Below are 13,429 nucleotides of genomic sequence, written 5' to 3'. Positions count from 1 at the left end.
ATCTAAAAATTGAGCTATACATAAAATAATAAATGTATGAATAACATCAAATTTAATGTGTTGAATTTAGAAAAATTCTCCTGTAACATGCATGGTTAATTAAAATAAAATGAATGTATTTCTGGTATAAAGGTTAAAAAGAGATCGTATAATTCAGGAAGGCTATGTTTACTGTCAAAATGGCTGCCCTGTGTAAACACTTACTGCAAGCATTGGCCATTTGTTATATCCTTTTCCTCTGGCACCATCTGAGCCATAAATACACATTAATAAACAATGACAGACGTTCCTAAAATGAATCTGGGTCTAAGTATACAGTAACATGTCTGAAGTAATGCTGTCTCAGGGATGTGCGGTATGCATGGGAATCTGTTGGCAACACAGAAAGGCAAATGGCATGCAGAGTAATACCAGCCGGGCAATAATCATAGGAAACACATTCTCGTGGTTTACAGCTATAATTATTCATGTAACAATGAACTGTTACGAACTCTAGTTAGAAGTCTGTCATGTCTGTTACAACTCATCAGGTTTATTTATTACACTGACCCCTCTAAGGGTGTTTCCCTATTATTATAAAATCCATTTGCAGACAATCAAATACAATAAAAAAAAAAAAAAAAATCAAGAGAATAATGATGTTGACACATGCAAATATGAGGAACTGTTAGTTATGGGACTTTTGCATAATCCAGTAGTACCTAAACTAACATTAGCTTAGGGCTACCCTATTGTTTTCTAACATTTAAAAAGCTTTTTAAAATTAAAGTGCTTTTTAATTTTTTTGATCTGTGTTATATGCGTGGCTGTCAAGGCACAGACTGACTTGTGAAATAAAACACCCTTATGATGCTGAACTTGCAAATTGCATAGACGTAATACCTGATTGGCCCACAGATGTTCAGAAGATACCAGTAACACTACTGTAGTGATAAGGAACCAAATGTATTTCATATTTACCTATATTGTTTACCCCCGGTAAATGTTTATAAGCAATTAGTGGGGTAAGATAAATGAAAATTGTCAATATTCGAAAAAGTAACAGCTTCCCTCTAAACGTTTACTCAAAGCACTTTGACCACTTGATTTGTTTGAAGTGGTTATGGTGCACAGAACTGTATGTTCAGAAACACTGCACATGCAGACATATACAATTTTTCTGGAAAAGGTGTAAGTTCACCAAAACAGTGTCATCAGGTCCAAAATGGTTTGCTCTATTACCAGGGAATGGCTCTAGGCAGGGTCTTCTTAGCAGCACTATAGGCCCTCGGGCAAAGCATTGCACAGGGGCCCTGCCTACACACCAACTCACAGAAATAAAAATGTAAATTACCAATACAATTAAGCTTAAACTTATTGGTACCTTCAACAAAACCAATGATTAAACATTTAAAAACAAGATATAAGGCAGAGATTAATTTACACAAACGTTTAGTAGGTAGCAGGCAAGGGTCAAGTCCTGGGGAAAAAAGTGTGGGAACTCACCCCCTCCCCCAGAAATAAATGTATACGCTTGTATGCATATATATTTCTAAAAAAATACAGTGCAACATTCATTGTTAAGTGCCAGTACTGATACAAACAGATACACAGACACACATACACACAATGACACATACAGATACACATATACAAACACATATACCAACACACATACAGATACACAGATACACAGACAAACATGTATAAATGTGTGTCTTTGTGTGTTTGTATAGTGAATGCAGAGTGTGTTTGTATAGTGAATACAGTGTGTTTGTGTAGTGGATTCAGAGTGTGTGCTTGTATAGTGTATGCAGTGTGTGTGTGTAGTGGATGTAGTGTGTGTTTATGTATTGTATGCACTGTGTGTTTGTGTATGGTATGCAGTGTGTCTGTGTGTATATAGTCTATGTAGTGTGTGTATAGTGTATGCAGTGTGTGTGTGTATAGTGTGTGTATAGTGTATGTAGTTTGTGTGTATAGTGTATATAAATGTGACAAGTAAAACAATAAAATGACATACCAAGGTGCAGTAGTTTTTTAACCCCAAAACTTTTCATATGCCGTAATGGCGAGTTAAGTCGAGCAGTGTTATTCAATAACTAAAATATGAGGAATCGAACAGGGAATTTTATATAGTAATATAACCCAACTCAGTTTTTTTGTCTATTTGCTTATACAATTTGCAGTTCCATTGTCACTTATTGACATTAAAAAAAAAAAGAGCAGACACATCTATTTACCCCTTAGCTAACTAATGATGAGCCTGCAAAATATTATACATTTCTGATGGTTAGAGTAAGAACTGCTGTCATTTCTAAGTGCTTTTTTTTAGTTATTATTTATATAGAAATGCCTCCCATCGTATAGAAGAGGACACTCACAGAACTTTGTGGACAGTATGAGCTGCTTTAGAATGTCAGGTAGGTTTTCAGGAAGCAGCAAAATTGTTTATAATATGTCAACAATTCAATAGGTAATGCATTCTTCAACCTTTCAAAAGTACACATTGATGTCAAGTACCTTGCAGCATTTGGAAGCCAGTTTGTTTAGCACTAGAAATGTCAGCAACACCTGCTGCAATGTGTACATCACTTTATCCTACTTTGACACCAGGTGATTCTTCGTGAAACCGGTTCCCTCCAGAGAAGATACAAACCTGTCCAGTTTTAAAAGAATGTCAGAAACGTGTATATGCAAAAAATCCTTTGCATTCTTTAAAAGAACTGATTTTAGACAACTGTTTACTATAAAATGTAATACTGGTATACGTAAAAATTAACTCCAGAGTGACAGTGAATTAAACATGCTGTCTATACATTCTTCATTTAGAAAAGAGAGTATAGCAGTTCTACTTTCATTTATTTTAAACCATTGTCATTCTGAAGCCTCTCATTGTTGTAACAAATGGTCCTGAAATCTCGATTTATGTGACTATTTTTGCTTAACCTACTGCATTCCGCTGACAGAACCATTTTTCATGTATTCTTTTCTGCTCGTAACTGCAAATACATATACATTCCTTCTCAGAAGGCCCTCAGCCAACCCTGTACAGTTCTTCTTTATTAATGCTGTTTGCTTTGTTTGTGGGCTGGGATTTTGTTGTAAAAATGCAGTCCCTGAATTTTAGTACGATAGTCCCTTAGAGTAACATGACACTAAGAATTGATAGTATGTTGCATGACGGATCCCTTTATGTAGGCGTCACTAGCTGATTTGTTGGCCAACCATAAAACCGACCATTACGGCTAATTTGCTAGGGATCACAAATATCCCTATCAGCTGGTTTACCTAATGACAGTTTGACTATAATACTGAGACCATATAAATGCATTTTAACAAGCTAGGGAAGTTCTCATATACCTCATTTTTTTTTTTTTTTTGTAAAACTGTTTTTGGATAGCGTTACCCCTGCTGGTATGGAATCACTCCCTTAAACTCAGGGCCAGATTAAGAGCCCATTGGGCCTGGTGCTGACAATTATAATGGGCCTAATTACAGAATATTATCGACAGAAAACACTAAAACAGTTATACCTCCCAAGCGTCATGTATCTGGTGGAGATGGTGCTGGAGGGAAACTCACAGGATATAGCTATAAGAAAACACATACCTTATGCTAATCTCTAGATTTCATCTTTCAAGTTAATCCATTACCACTAACAGTGGTGTAACAGGATTTCAGTGGGTGGGGTAAAAGGGTGGGTCACTGATGCAAATGATCTAACCATAACACCCCAAAGGGGCGAACATGCCCAAAAAGGACTCGAAGGCCAGCCTTGTGTGAATGCATGTCAGGCTACTTCCCAATCATGCTGGAGTCATGCTGGAGTCAGCTAATAGCAGCCTAATGCTTGCTCTTATGAGATTAATCCACTTAATTGGGAAATACTTCCTTACTGGGACTCTCTGCAAGTCAAGGCTAAATAGGGTCCTGGAATGAGGCACCTGTAACAGGGAGGGGTGCAAAACCAAGGAGTTGGCCTGCACTCACCTAAACATGCATACATTATAGGGTGCTGCTGGGGCCGAAATATACAAAATACAGTATCAGCAGCACCCTATAATGTATGCATGTTTAGGTGAGTGCAGCCCTCTTGGTTTCTTTTATATATTTGGGAGTCCCAGGCCAACTCCTTGGTTTTGCTCCCCTCCCTGTTACAGGTGCCTCATTCCAGGACCCTATTTAGCCTTGACTTGCAGAGAGTCCCAGTAAGGAAGTATTTCCCAAGTAAGTGGATTAATCTCATAAGAGCAAGCATTAGGCTGCTATTTGGATAGGACCTGCCGAATATGGGGTACTTTGACGTAGTTGGCAGGCTTATGCAATGTATGATCATATAATGTAACTAAACCCCCATCATTTTTTGCCAAGTTGAGATGTTTTTAAATAAACCTGTTACAATCTCTAAGATTTGAAATCACTGTTTAATTAATAAGCGAGTGTGCTGGATTCTGTATTTTGTCTATTTTGGCCCCAGCAGCACCCTATAATGTATGCATGTTTAGGTAAGTGCAGCCCTCTTGGTTTCTTTTATATATATATATATATATATATATATATATATATATATATATATATATATATATATACAGTGTATACAGCAGGTAATTGTTTATACATGAGAGTCCAGAACACAAGGCCTACAGATATAGATATTAATATAGATATCAATAGAAAATGGAAGCAACAAGCAGATGGGCAATTTAGAAGGATTAAACTGGGGTGTTGCTAGAGGATTGCTGATCTGAGCAGAAGCCCATCTGATTTTACTACTGTTTCATTGGTAGTCTGATATTTCTTGAAAATCTGAAATTGAAGATGTTATTTCTCTAAAATATTACAATTTGTAATATTGAGAGAAATAGCACCTTTAATTGCAGATTTTCCAACAACCCCCTTTTACTGTAATGATTAACTTACAATAGGGAGAGCTTGGAATAGACAACAAATACTGTATATAATGTGGAAAGGACCATATACTATAACCTGTAACTGAAGTCCATGATCATTTTGCCACCCAACTAACTGTGATGAAACGTTGGTACGTCGTCACTTGGGCATCAAGGGTTCCTTTGTTTGGGTGGGCTCTGGTGGGGAACAGCCATTTAGACCACGCAGACTTAGACCTAGCCACAACATAGAGTGACAAGATGGCACCGAACAAGAGGCTGTGTGACCACGTGGGTGGGGGGTGGGACTTTTCCCTTTGTGACTTAGGGAGCTGAGTCACCTATTGTTGACTGTATGTTAATCCCTTTACCTAATGTTTTTCCGTGTATGCAAAGTAGGTGTTCTTTGAGGGTGTGTCCTATTGGTTATTAATGGGCTTAATGTGATTGACTGTTTGTTTAGAACCAGTTTTATTGGTTGCTGTTCCAAACCTTTGTTTGTTTACTAATGAGTTTACTTGTATACAAATACCTGGGGGTGTCTAATAAAAATTAGTTCCTATCGTACCCTTGATCAAGTCTAGGCTGATGTTTGGATAGCTCAGAGCTTTAATCACTGCTTCACTTGGGATTTGGGAGAACTACAGCGGATATACCCAGTCGGAGTATAGGGGATCTGTTACATTCAAATTAACGTATGTGCAAAATTGCAAGTGAATAGTGGTAAATAATAAAATAATAACTTACAACAAAAAAAATATGGCTCCTTAGATGCTCCAATCAAGTTAAAACATATATAAGGAAAAATACAAAAAGGAAAGACATAGCATAATATTGTTGGGAAACAAGTGTTATAAATAAACCCAAATAGGAATATTACTCACAAAGGTAGAGCAGTAAAAGTCTGCTCTAACTTGTCCAGCTTATTAGTCGACACATCAAAACTTGAAAGTGGTATAAAATAGCAGGGTACAAGCTCGATCAGAAATAAAAAAACGCTATTATGTAGATAAAATCCAAGATCTCCGTTCCCATTTGGAAGTAAGATAACTACCGTATTTTTCGCTCCATAAGACGCACCTCACCATAAGACGCACCTAGTTTTTAGAGGAAGAAACCCAGAAAAAAAATATTCTGAACAAACTGTCCCATAGTGTTTCTTACTATGGGACAGTTTGTACAGAATATTTGTTTTCTCCCCTGTCCCATAGTGTCCCCCCCTTCCATAGTCTTCTCCTCTCTCCCATAGTCTTCACTCACCCCCTCCCCATAGTCTTCACCCACCCCCTCCCCATAGACTTCATCCACCCCCTCCCCATAGACTTCACCCACCCCCTCCCCATAGACTTCATCCCCCCCCTCCCCATAGACTTCATCCCCCCCCTCCCCATAGACTTCAATCCCCCCGTCCCCATAGACTTCAATCCCCCCTTCCCCATAGACTTCATCCCCCCCCTCCCCATAGACTTCATTCCCCCCCCTCCCCATAGACTTCATCCCCCCCCTCCCCATAGACTTCATCCCCCCCCTCCCCATAGACTTCATCCCCCCCCTCCCCATAGACTTCATCCCCCCCTCCCCAAAGACTTCATCCCCCCTCCCCATAGACTTCATCCCCCCCCTCCCCATAGACTTCATCCCCCCCTCCCCATAGACTTCATCCCCCCCCTCCCCATAGACTTCATCCCCCCCCTCCCCATAGACTTTCATCCCCCCCCTCCCCATAGACTTTCATCCCCCCCTCCCCATAGACTTTCATCCCCCCCCTCCCCATAGACTTTCATCCCCCCCCTCCCCATAGACTTCCATCCCCCCCTCCCCATAGACTTCCATCCCCCCCTCCCCATAGACTTCCATCCCCCCCTCCCCATAGACTTCCATCCCCCCCCTCCCCATAGACTTCCATCCCCCCCCTCCCCATAGACTTCCATCCCCACCCCTCCCCATAGACTTCCATCCCCCCCCTCCCCATAGACTTCATCCCCCTCCCTCCCCATAGACTTCATCCCCCTCCCTCCCCATAGACTTCATCCCCCTCCCACCCCATAGACTTCATCCCCCTCCCACCCCATAGACTTCATCCCCCTCCCATACTGTCCCCCTCCCCTTGTCCTATAATTACTTACCTGTCTTGCAGCGTTGGCCGGCAGCACAGGGCGCACCGCGGTAGTGGAACTTGAATTTCATGTTCCGGTTTCCGGCGGGACTGAAAGGAAGTGCGCACTCAGCTTGTGCGCACTTCCTTTCAGTCCCGCCGGAAACCGGAACATGAAATTCAAGTTCCACTACCGCGGTGCGCCCTGTGCTGCCGGCCAACGCTGCAAGACAGGTAAGTAAAGCATCATATTCGCTCCATAAGACGCACAGACATTTCCCCTCACTTTTGAGGGGAAAAAAAGTGCGTCTTATGGAGCGAAAAATACGGTATATATCAGTGTTATATGAGAAATATCTACCAGTCCCATACGAAACTTCAACACTGCAGGTTTCACTTCCTGGAGCTCGGAGTTCCGTCCGATCATGTGATGACGTAATGACGTGATGACGCATTTCGCCCAATCGGCTTCCTCAGATCACGTCCTGATGTAGCTGGTCCTGCCTTTTAAAACCCATACTGGGGGCGTGGAATCTATTAACTAATTGAATAAATTCCCATAGTCTTTTTTTATAAAAATGGGGTAAGCCCACTAAATGTTTCAAAAAGGAAAACCCACAATGCATATAAAAATGGATGAGAATAGTACAAAAAAGCAAAAATAACAAAGAACAACAGCAACAAATGTAAAAATAAATAAAACTATTTCATGAATGTCCATATAGATATTCATAACAATAATCAAATGATATAGACATATACATATATTAGAACACATTTAATCCAAGAGAAACATTCAACAACAGAAATATAGGTACACCTACTAGCAGAAAGAGGAAAAAAAAAGAAGGTAATCAATATCAATAAATACATTTAAATTTAAAATTATTAAAATAAAATTGTACAAATCAAATTCAATATTAAGACCTTTGGGTTCTAGGGTATCTAATGTATGGACCCATTTCATTTCTTCTTTCCCTAGGTGTTGAATAAAATTGCCTCCACGCCATGATTTTTTAACAATTTGAATCCCTACAAATGTGAGGCCACTAGGGTCTTTATTATGGTACCTTTTAAAATGGGCAGATACACCATGGTGATCTACACCTTTCTGAATATTATTGATGTGTTCGTAAATTCTTACCTGTAATTGTGATTTTAGATTTTACCTACAATTACAAGGTACGACTATGGGGATCAGGTTCGCCCCTAGTTACGCTAATCTATTTATGTCAGGCTGGGAAACGGAAGTTATTTATAGCAGCCATAACTGGGGGACGAACCTGGTCTCATACCATAGATATATCGATGATATATTTTTTTATATTGAAAGGTACACAATCGGACTTAGAGCTCTTTTTAGCAAGTATTAATTCTAATGAGTGGGGTTTACATTTTAGCAGTTCTTTTAGCAGCCATAATATACATTTTTTAGATTTAGAAATCTATGAAGAAGCCGGTATTTAAAAAAAAAAAAAATTAATAAAAAACTTTTAATAAAAAGTTGATGCCAATAGTTATGTACTATACAATAGTGGGCATTATACTCCATGGTTAAATAATATTCCAAAAGGCCAATTACAAAGAATAAAAAGAAACTGCACTGAACAGAGTACTTTTGAAGAACAAGCCAAAATAGTGATAGATAAATTCTCACAAAAACAATATCCCACTGATATATTAAATAGGGCATACGATGAAATAAAAGGTTTGGACCAAAATGAATTGGTTTTTAAACAAAGTAATTTTAATAGAGGGCAAGAAAAATTTGATAAAGTACCTTTAGTTTTAGATTTTAATCAGGATTTTAAAAAGGTTAAAGGACCACTCTAGTGCCAGGAAAACATACTCGTTTTCCTGGCACTAGAGTGCCCTGAGGGTGCCCCCACCCTCAGGGACCCACTCCCGCCGGGCTCTGGGGGGAGGAAGGGGTTAAACTTACCTCTTTCTCCAGCGCCGGGCGGGGAGCTTTCTTCCTCCTCTCCTTCTTCCTTGCGACGTCATTGGCTGAATGCGCATGCGCGGTAGGAGCCGCGCTCGCATTCAGCCGGTCGCATAGGAAAGCATTTACAATGCTTTCCTATGGACGCTTGCGTGCTCTCACTGTGATTTTCACAGTGAGACGCACGCAAGCGCCTCTAGCGGCTGTCAATGAGACAGCCACTAGAGGTTTTGGAGGCTGGATTAACCCTCAGTATAAACATAGCAGTTTCTCTGAAACTGCTATGTTTATAAAAAAAAGGGTTAATCCTAGAGGGACCTGGCACCCAGACCACCTCTTTAACCCCTTAAGGACACATGACATGTGTGACATGTCATGATTCCCTTTTATTCCAGAAGTTTGGTCCTTAAGGGGTTAAGCTGAAGTGGTCTGGGTGCCTAGAGTGGCCCTTTAAATCTATTATTAACAGACACTGGTACCTTTTAAAAAAAGATAGAGAATTATCGGCAATCATCCCAGATAAACCTTTTATCACTTTTAGAGGTGCACCTAGCTTAAAGCAGATTTTGACATTTAATCACCCAAGAAAAGAGGTGCCAGAAAATTTTTTAAGTGTAAATAATAAAGGTTTTTATTCATGTGGAAAATGTGTAGGGTGCAAATGTAGTAAAAACAATACTGGATTCTGTATTTTGTCTATTTTGGCCCCAGCAGCACCCTATAATGTATGCATGTTTAGGTAAGTGCAGCCCTCTTGGTTTCTTTTATATATATATATATATATATATATATATATATATATATATATATATATATATATATATATATATATATATATACAGTGTATACAGCAGGTAATTGTTTATACATGAGAGTCCAGAACACAAGGCCTACAGATATAGATATTAATATAGATATCAATAGAAAATGGAAGCAACAAGCAGATGGGCAATTTAGAAGGATTAAACTGGGGTGTTGCTAGAGGATTGCTGATCTGAGCAGAAGCCCATCTGATTTTACTACTGTTTCATTGGTAGTCTGATATTTCTTGAAAATCTGAAATTGAAGATGTTATTTCTCTAAAATATTACAATTTGTAATATTGAGAGAAATAGCACCTTTAATTGCAGATTTTCCAACAACCCCCTTTTACTGTAATGATTAACTTACAATAGGGAGAGCTTGGAATAGACAACAAATACTGTATATAATGTGGAAAGGACCATATACTATAACCTGTAACTGAAGTCCATGATCATTTTGCCACCCAACTAACTGTGATGAAACGTTGGTACGTCGTCACTTGGGCATCAAGGGTTCCTTTGTTTGGGTGGGCTCTGGTGGGGAACAGCCATTTAGACCACGCAGACTTAGACCTAGCCACAACATAGAGTGACAAGATGGCACCGAACAAGAGGCTGTGTGACCACGTGGGTGGGGGGTGGGACTTTTCCCTTTGTGACTTAGGGAGCTGAGTCACCTATTGTTGACTGTATGTTAATCCCTTTACCTAATGTTTTTCCGTGTATGCAAAGTAGGTGTTCTTTGAGGGTGTGTCCTATTGGTTATTAATGGGCTTAATGTGATTGACTGTTTGTTTAGAACCAGTTTTATTGGTTGCTGTTCCAAACCTTTGTTTGTTTACTAATGAGTTTACTTGTATACAAATACCTGGGGGTGTCTAATAAAAATTAGTTCCTATCGTACCCTTGATCAAGTCTAGGCTGATGTTTGGATAGCTCAGAGCTTTAATCACTGCTTCACTTGGGATTTGGGAGAACTACAGCGGATATACCCAGTCGGAGTATAGGGGATCTGTTACATTCAAATTAACGTATGTGCAAAATTGCAAGTGAATAGTGGTAAATAATAAAATAATAACTTACAACAAAAAAAATATGGCTCCTTAGATGCTCCAATCAAGTTAAAACATATATAAGGAAAAATACAAAAAGGAAAGACATAGCATAATATTGTTGGGAAACAAGTGTTATAAATAAACCCAAATAGGAATATTACTCACAAAGGTAGAGCAGTAAAAGTCTGCTCTAACTTGTCCAGCTTATTAGTCGACACATCAAAACTTGAAAGTGGTATAAAATAGCAGGGTACAAGCTCGATCAGAAATAAAAAAACGCTATTATGTAGATAAAATCCAAGATCTCCGTTCCCATTTGGAAGTAAGATAACTACCGTATTTTTCGCTCCATAAGACGCACCTCACCATAAGACGCACCTAGTTTTTAGAGGAAGAAACCCAGAAAAAAAATATTCTGAACAAACTGTCCCATAGTGTTTCTTACTATGGGACAGTTTGTACAGAATATTTGTTTTCTCCCCTGTCCCATAGTGTCCCCCCCTTCCATAGTCTTCTCCTCTCTCCCATAGTCTTCACTCACCCCCTCCCCATAGTCTTCACCCACCCCCTCCCCATAGACTTCATCCACCCCCTCCCCATAGACTTCACCCACCCCCTCCCCATAGACTTCATCCCCCCCCTCCCCATAGACTTCATCCCCCCCCTCCCCATAGACTTCAATCCCCCCGTCCCCATAGACTTCAATCCCCCCTTCCCCATAGACTTCATCCCCCCCCTCCCCATAGACTTCATTCCCCCCCCTCCCCATAGACTTCATCCCCCCCCTCCCCATAGACTTCATCCCCCCCCTCCCCATAGACTTCATCCCCCCCCTCCCCATAGACTTCATCCCCCCCTCCCCAAAGACTTCATCCCCCCTCCCCATAGACTTCATCCCCCCCCTCCCCATAGACTTCATCCCCCCCTCCCCATAGACTTCATCCCCCCCCTCCCCATAGACTTCATCCCCCCCCTCCCCATAGACTTTCATCCCCCCCCTCCCCATAGACTTTCATCCCCCCCTCCCCATAGACTTTCATCCCCCCCCTCCCCATAGACTTTCATCCCCCCCCTCCCCATAGACTTCCATCCCCCCCTCCCCATAGACTTCCATCCCCCCCTCCCCATAGACTTCCATCCCCCCCTCCCCATAGACTTCCATCCCCCCCCTCCCCATAGACTTCCATCCCCCCCCTCCCCATAGACTTCCATCCCCACCCCTCCCCATAGACTTCCATCCCCCCCCTCCCCATAGACTTCATCCCCCTCCCTCCCCATAGACTTCATCCCCCTCCCTCCCCATAGACTTCATCCCCCTCCCACCCCATAGACTTCATCCCCCTCCCACCCCATAGACTTCATCCCCCTCCCATACTGTCCCCCTCCCCTTGTCCTATAATTACTTACCTGTCTTGCAGCGTTGGCCGGCAGCACAGGGCGCACCGCGGTAGTGGAACTTGAATTTCATGTTCCGGTTTCCGGCGGGACTGAAAGGAAGTGCGCACTCAGCTTGTGCGCACTTCCTTTCAGTCCCGCCGGAAACCGGAACATGAAATTCAAGTTCCACTACCGCGGTGCGCCCTGTGCTGCCGGCCAACGCTGCAAGACAGGTAAGTAAAGCATCATATTCGCTCCATAAGACGCACAGACATTTCCCCTCACTTTTGAGGGGAAAAAAAGTGCGTCTTATGGAGCGAAAAATACGGTATATATCAGTGTTATATGAGAAATATCTACCAGTCCCATACGAAACTTCAACACTGCAGGTTTCACTTCCTGGAGCTCGGAGTTCCGTCCGATCATGTGATGACGTAATGACGTGATGACGCATTTCGCCCAATCGGCTTCCTCAGATCACGTCCTGATGTAGCTGGTCCTGCCTTTTAAAACCCATACTGGGGGCGTGGAATCTATTAACTAATTGAATAAATTCCCATAGTCTTTTTTTATAAAAATGGGGTAAGCCCACTAAATGTTTCAAAAAGGAAAACCCACAATGCATATAAAAATGGATGAGAATAGTACAAAAAAGCAAAAATAACAAAGAACAACAGCAACAAATGTAAAAATAAATAAAACTATTTCATGAATGTCCATATAGATATTCATAACAATAATCAAATGATATAGACATATACATATATTAGAACACATTTAATCCAAGAGAAACATTCAACAACAGAAATATAGGTACACCTACTAGCAGAAAGAGGAAAAAAAAAGAAGGTAATCAATATCAATAAATACATTTAAATTTAAAATTATTAAAATAAAATTGTACAAATCAAATTCAATATTAAGACCTTTGGGTTCTAGGGTATCTAATGTATGGACCCATTTCATTTCTTCTTTCCCTAGGTGTTGAATAAAATTGCCTCCACGCCATGATTTTTTAACAATTTGAATCCCTACAAATGTGAGGCCACTAGGGTCTTTATTATGGTACCTTTTAAAATGGGCAGATACACCATGGTGATCTACACCTTTCTGAATATTATTGATGTGTTCGTAAATTCTTACCTGTAATTGTGATTTTAGATTTTACCTACAATTACAAGGTACGACTATGGGGATCAGGTTCGCCCCTAGTTACGCTAATCTATTTATGTCAGGCTGGGAAACGGAAGTTATTTATAGCAGCCATAACTGGGGGACGAACCTGG

The sequence above is a fragment of the Pelobates fuscus genome, chromosome 6 (genome assembly GCF_036172605.1).
Source record: "Pelobates fuscus isolate aPelFus1 chromosome 6, aPelFus1.pri, whole genome shotgun sequence".
In the NCBI taxonomy this organism is placed as follows: Eukaryota; Metazoa; Chordata; class Amphibia; order Anura; family Pelobatidae; genus Pelobates; species Pelobates fuscus.
The sequence above is the reverse complement of the archived record's forward strand: the minus strand, read 5'-3'. Positions refer to the sequence as shown.